The sequence below is a fragment of the Podarcis vaucheri genome (assembly GCF_965113315.1).
Source record: "Podarcis vaucheri genome assembly, chromosome: 13".
In the NCBI taxonomy this organism is placed as follows: Eukaryota; Metazoa; Chordata; class Lepidosauria; order Squamata; family Lacertidae; genus Podarcis; species Podarcis vaucheri.
The window spans coordinates 49,112,151-49,119,322 of NC_138751.1; positions in this window are offsets into that span (position 1 = coordinate 49,112,151).

A 7,172-nucleotide genomic window follows, 5' to 3' on the forward strand; every position below is an offset into this window, starting at 1 on the left:
ACCTGGGGGAACCAGGGGGGTTCCGGGCACAGCCTGGATGCAAAGAGAGTTCCCGGTGGTTGTCAGGGTTGTTGCTTTTTTATATATTTGTTGTAATTTGCATTGCATTGTAATTTGCATTGTTGTAATTTTGCATTGAATATATATATTCAATGCTTTTGTTGTTGCCTGTATATATATATAATTTGTAATTTGTTGTAATTTACACTGAAATTTGTTGTAATTTTGCATTGAATATATATATATATATATATACAATTTGTAATTTGTTGTAATTTGCACTGAAATTTGTTGTAATTTTGCATTGAATATATATATTCAATGCTTTTGTTGTTGCCTATATATATATATAATTTGTAATTTGTTGTAATTTACACTGAAATTTGTTGTAATTTTGCATTGAATATATATATTCAATGCTTTTGTTGTTGCCTGTATATGGTATATAATTTGTAATTTGTAATTTGCATTGACATTTGTTGTAATTATGCATTGAATATATATTCAATGCTTTTGTTGTTGCCTATATATATATATATATATATATATATAATTTGTTGTAATTTGCATTGAAATTTGTTGTAATTTTGCATTGAATATATATATTCAATGCTTTTGCTGTTTCCTGTGTGTGTGTGTGTGTGTGTGTGTGTGTGTGTTTTGTGTTGAATATATGCTATATGGTAATTTACGGACCTAATAGGTATCTGAAGCCATTTGCAGATAACACATAGGAGCCTACACAACACAAAACACTGTTGCTGTATGTAGGTTTTATTTTATTTGGTTTTTTATCTTATATTTTGGATATATATATATATATATAGGCAAAATGACAACAAAAATTACAAACATAAGGTCCAAAACAAAGCAGTACAAAACAAAACAAAAACAAAGCAAAAAAACAGGGTTGTTGCTTTTTTGTCCAGCCACACTTTCAGAATGGAAATTTGCTGGCGCCGCACCGAAAAACAATAAGAAACACCTAGCAGCCCTTGGTTTATAACTTAGGGCACCGTAGAAGCCCACTCCTAGGGGCCAAGGTCCTTTCGGCTCCCCCAATAAAATATTTGAGGGCCCCCCCCAAGTTGATTCAATTGGTGTGTGTGTGTGTGTGTGTGCCATGTCATGTGATTGCTTATGCAGGATGGGGCTTACCTGCCCCCTCCCAAATATTTTATTCAACTTGGCACCCCTGTATGGCACAGCTACTTTAAAATATGGTCATGGGACGTCCAGAAAATGTAAGACCTTGCAGCTACAAAAGAATGTGAATCATTCCCAAAATATGTGATCTTCCTGCCACACTTGCCACTCTCCCCTGTCACGTGGTGCCCACATCCTTTGATAACCACCAAGGCCAGCCTTTCTCAGCCTCGTGACCCTGGATGTTGTGTGACTACAACATCATTCCTAGTCAGCATGGCCAGTGGTCAGGGAATAAAGGAGTCGTAGTTCAAGAACATCTGGGGACTCAATGTTGAGAAAGGCTTCCCAGGACCATAGCAATTCCATTAAAAGGTAAAGGGACCCCTGACCATTAGGTCCAGTCATGACCGACTCTGGGGTTGCGGCGCTCATCTCGCTTTCTTGGCCGAGGGAGCCGGCGTACAGCTTCCGGGTCATGTGGCCAGCATGACTAAGCCGCTTCTGGCGAACCAGAGCAGTGCACGGAAACAACATTTACCTTCCCGCTGGGAAGGTATTTATCTGGTATTTATCCACTTGCACTTTGACGTGCTTTCAAACTGCTAGGTTGAAAGGAGCAGGGACCGAGCAATGGGAGCTCACCCCGTTGCGGGGATTCGAACCGCCGACCTTCTGATCTGTAAGTCCTAGGCTCTGTGGTTTAACCCACAGCACCACCCGCGTCCCTCATTACTTCCTTACACCATGGTAAAAAGGTAAAGTACCCCTGACAGTTCAGTCCAGCCGTGAATGACTCTGGGGTTGCGGCGCTCATCTCGTTTTACTGGCCGAGGGAGCCAGCGTTTGTCCGCAGACAGTTTTTCCGGGTCATGTGGCCAGCATGACTAAGCCGCTTCTGGCGAACCAGAGCAGCACACGGAAACACCATTTACCTTCCCGCCGGAGCGGTACCTATTTATCTACCTTAGAGTTATTCCAAAGTAGGTATAGTAGGAATCCCAACCTTATCAAGCAACCTTAGCTCACTTGCTAGAATACACCAGCTTCCTTAAAAGTGAGTTGGAAGGAAAGAAGAGATTAAGCTCTGGCATTTCTTTCGGCTGTGAAAACCTGTTCTTTACCATCAGTATTTCCTAACAAGAGAAGCAACCAGAATGCAGTTACACCATTGTCTTTCTTGAAGAAGCAGGACAGGATTTTCAGCATCAGACCCATTCTCCTCCCACTGTGAAATGAAATATCCAGTTACTACTGTACGAGTAGGATGAGTGAAAATATTTTAATCCCTAGTACCTGTAAAGGTTAAGCACTCTGAGGAAACCTTTGGAGTGAAGACATTCCAGTGCCTAAAATGTGCTTCTCCACTCCCAGAAGACATTTTCCACATGCATTCATTTGTGGCAAAATCTGTGTTTGCTATAAAACTTTGCTCAGTTAGGAGCCATGCCTTATCCTGGTTCCCTAAATAGTGAACGTGTGTGATATACAGTGGTACCTGGGGTTAAGTACTTAATTCGTTCTGGAGGTCCGTACTTAACCTGAAACTGTTCTTAACCTGAAGCACCACTTTAGCTAATGGGGCCTCCTGCTGCAAAGTTCTTAACCTGAAGCACTATTTCTGGGTTAGTGGAGTCTGTAACCTGAAGCGTATGTAACCTGAAGCGTATGTAACCTGAGGTACCACTGTACCGTATACATTGAAAAACACACAAATTAGTTCTCATGCGTTTTTCATACATTACACAGTTTCAAGGGCACACTTTAAAATACGGTGGTGCCTCGCAAGACGAAAAGAATCCGTTCTGTGATTCTCTTCGTCTAGCGGTTTTTTCGTCTTGCGAAGCAAGCCCATTGACGGATTAGCGGATTAGCGCTATTAGCGGCTTTTAGCGGCTTATCTGCTGATCGGATCAGCTGATAAGCGGCTTAGCGGCTTAGAAAAAGGGGGGGAAGGGGGAAAAAACCAGCAGGAACTCGCAAGACATTGTCGTCTTGCGAAGCAAGCCCATAGGAAATTCGTTTTGCGAAGCACCTCCAAAACGGAAAACTCTTTCGTCTAGCGAGTTTTCTGTCTTGCGAGGCATTCGTCTTGCGGGGCAACACTGTACCCAGGTTTACAGTGAAAACAATTGTCACTTTTTGCAAATTGCTTGGTGTCAACTCACAAGCTAGGCTGAATCTGCTTCATTGGTGGTGATGCTACCATCCATAGCAATTAATATCCAAGAAGGGTGTATAAGCATACCTTACAACATACCTTATTTATACCCTGCCCATATGCCTGGGTTGCCCCAGCCACTCTGGGCAGCTTCCAACATATACTGTATAAAAGCATAATAAAACATTAAACATTTTAAAACTCCCCTATACAGGGCTGCCTTCAGATGTCTTCTAAAGGTTGTATAGTTACTTATCTCCATGCCCTCTAGCACTTCATGTGATCAGACTAAAGCTATAGGGAAGGAAAGAGGGAGACTTTTTTAAAAAAGCAAAAATACTATTTCACAGGGAGGGGAAAAGGTAAAGGACCCCTGACAGTTAAGTCCAGGCCGAGGGAGCCGGCGTTTCTCCACAGTTTTTTCGGGTCATGTGGCCAGGATGACTGAGCAGCTTCTGGTGAAACCAGAGCAGCGCACGGAAACGCCGTTTACCTTCCCGCCTAGAGTGGAACCTATTAATCTACTTGCACTTTGACGTGCTTTCAAACTGCTAGGTTGGCAGGAGCAGGGACCAAACAACGGGAGCTCACCCCGTCATGGGGATTTGAACCGCCGACCTTCCGATTGGGAAGCCCAAGGCTCAGTGGTTTACACCAGAGCGCCACCTGCGTCCCAAAAAAGCGATACGGAAGGAAAGAGGGAGACTTTTTTAAAAAAGCAAAAATGCTATTTCACAGGAAAGCCTTGCCCAATTACCGTATTTTTTGCTCTATAAGACTCACTTTTTCCCTCCTAAAAAGTAAGGGGAAATGTGTGTGCGTCTTATGGAGCGAATGCAGGCTGCACAGCTATCCCAGAAGCCAGAACAGCAAGAGGGATTGCTGTTTTCACCGCTTAGTGATCCCTCTTGCTGTTCTGGCTTCTGAGATTCAGAATATTATTTTTTTTGGTTTTCCTCCTCCAAAAACTAGGTGTGTCTTGTGGTGTGGTGCGTCTTATAGAGCAAAAAATACGGTAATTATTTTCTTCCCCAAAAAGTGCAAGGGGGGTGGTTCAGGTGTGAGAATGACAGCTATTTCATTGAAAGGAGTTCCCCCGCCTCGCCACTTTTCATTAATTCGGATAGCCAGAAGTTGCCTGCTTTTCTGAGCTTCAGCTTTGTTGTGAATGGGGTGTGTGTGACGTTTGGGTGCTTGAAGCAGCACCATTAAGAACTTGAAGTGTGAGAAAGCCCCACCCCACACGCCTACTGCCGTTTTTCCACTACACTTGCAATCACGTCATGAGGTGTGGCACCGAAAAGTAAATGCAGCTGACTCTGAAAACACGCTACCCGAAAAAATGTGCCACAGCTGTCAGAATTATTACATCCCATGGATGCGAGGCAAAATCTGTACTAATAATTACGAGAGGCAGGGCCACACTGCTGGCACAAACTAGGCGCTGCAAACTGGCATTTTTAAAAACAGCACCCAGAATGCCCTTGAGGATTTAGAATCGAGCGCTTATCAGCCAACTGTATTATTCATCCTTCGAACCAGTTTTTTTTCATAATTAACTGCACTATGCAAAAGGGCGATGAGTTGGAAACTGGAAATACGTTCCCAAATAACCGCTTGGGAGCAGACCAAGGCCATTGCCCTGTTTTAGGTTTCCCATTTCCCTGAATTTCCGGGGCAGGTTTAGAGCGTCAGTTTCTTGGTGAGGAGAAATATACCGGTGGTGATTCATTCGGGTTCTCTTTTCAGCAACAGCTATTTATTTATAAGTATATAGGTAAAGCAGGTGGCAAACAGGTTGTGCTAGTTTGAAAGCAGCCTCGGCGATGTGCACGCTACAGCTGTAAAGCACATTTGAAACGCATTATTATTTCCCAGAGAATTCTGGGCCCTGTAGAGTTACAATTTCCCAGCAACACTAAATAAATTACAGTTCCCAGAATTCTTTGAGGGAAAGAACATGCTTCAAAGTGCTTTTAAAGGTATAGGGTGAGTGTCAGGAGTTCAGCCTACACTCGAGTAGGACCCTGGTAGAGACACATGCCCAAATGGCATGTTCTCTCCCTCCTGTTCGATCGTTCGGGAGCTTCATTAGCTCTCTTCAGCCCAAACATCACAGCGACTGATGTCAACCAACACCGGCACACTTAGGGATTCACAGAGTCTGCACATTTTGTGTGACAGACGTCAGCAACTCGGCATTTTGGCTAATCTACTTTATTTACATCTAAACACACACGGAGCACTGCAACATGGCTCCCTCTCTCTCTAGCATCAGACAGCAAAGAACAAAGGACAATAGTCCCACTTCAAGGAACACAGTAACACCAACATCCTGTCTCCGTCGCTTCCCACTCTGTGGAGTCAAAACATATACTGTCATGTGAAAGACAACAATCCCATGACTGCAATCACGGAGCAGGAATTCTAACAGTGAGTAGACAGCCTCGGTCTCTCCCAAAAAAACAACAAACCCTTGCAACAACCTCAAGCTATTTCCTGCCAGCTTCTTGTCAGCTTGAAAACTCAATCTGTTTCTCTAATTGCCTCTTTTTGCCTCCTTGTGGTAGGTGTAACTTACATTCCAGACATTTAAAAGAACTGAAAATTATCGTAATGAAACATTATCTCAATGAACCATCAGTGGTTAGTGCAGTTTATCAAGTCACATCCTATGTTTGTTTATTCAGAAGTAAGATGTTTTGCACTGCTCTGTTTTTTTCCAGCTCCTAGCAAGCATTTCTGGGAGGCTTCCAGATGACCTGTGTGTTGCATTTCCATCCTGATTTGTTGGCAAGGAGATTAGACTACGTTGGCCATCAACTGAGCATTTGTTTGCAGGGAGGTTAGATGTTGTTGCATCAAAGCAAGTGTTATCTCCACACTTTCCTCTGCGCTTCCCATGGTGTACGAAATCCAGACTCTGGAGGAAGTGGGTTTGTCACACAATACTATAGTCATCTATAATTGCACACCCTCATTTTGTTGGTATGTGATTGAATGCCACTTGAAAATAGTCACAATCTGAAAGCACCCTCTATGGACAACCCTTGTTAATTCAGGGCATTGACACCAGTGGGGAAGGATGAGTGAAGAGTGGCGAATGACTGCTTATCCGCACCATCTCAAAAACAACCTTGCAACTTGCATTTTCCTGCGTTTTTGTGGTATGAACCACATGGCATTTCCACTGTCCTGTTGACACCTTGGTTCTCCTGGAGCCCAAACCTGTTTTTCACCCGACCGTAGTGCAGAAAGTTTTCCTAAAAGGATCACCTTGCCTCGTGCCATGCGATACGAGTTTGGCATGCCACGGTTTTGGGGTTACATCAGGTTTCCCAAAATTCAGCGCCTACCTCATCTGTGCCCACAATCATGTCACACTGTGTTTCCCACTTCTCTCTGGCTACAGATGCTGTACATGAATAACAATTTACAGATATTCTGGCATATCTCCCATCTAAATATGTTGCGGGTGTTATGTACTGAAGTTCTCACCCTGGGCCAGCAGGGGGATACTGTAGATAGTTTTCACTCAGGTCCACATATGCAAATAAGGGATTGAAAGTGATGTTCAGTGATTGGATAGTTACAGAAAGTGGTTACAGTTGCGTTGTAGTGGAGCTCTATATAAGCAGGCTGGCTGAACCCTTCAGTTCAGTTCAGTTCTGTTCTGGCCTGTGAATAAACAAGAGCTGTTTGAAGAATCGCTGTGTCGTCTGATACGTTCACCCACAACTTAACAGCGGGCATAGCCTGGAACAGGGGTGGGCAACCTAAGGCCCGTGGGCCGGATGTGGCCCAATCGCTTTCTAAATCCAGCCCACAGACAGTCCGGGAATCAGCATGTTTTTACATGAGTAGA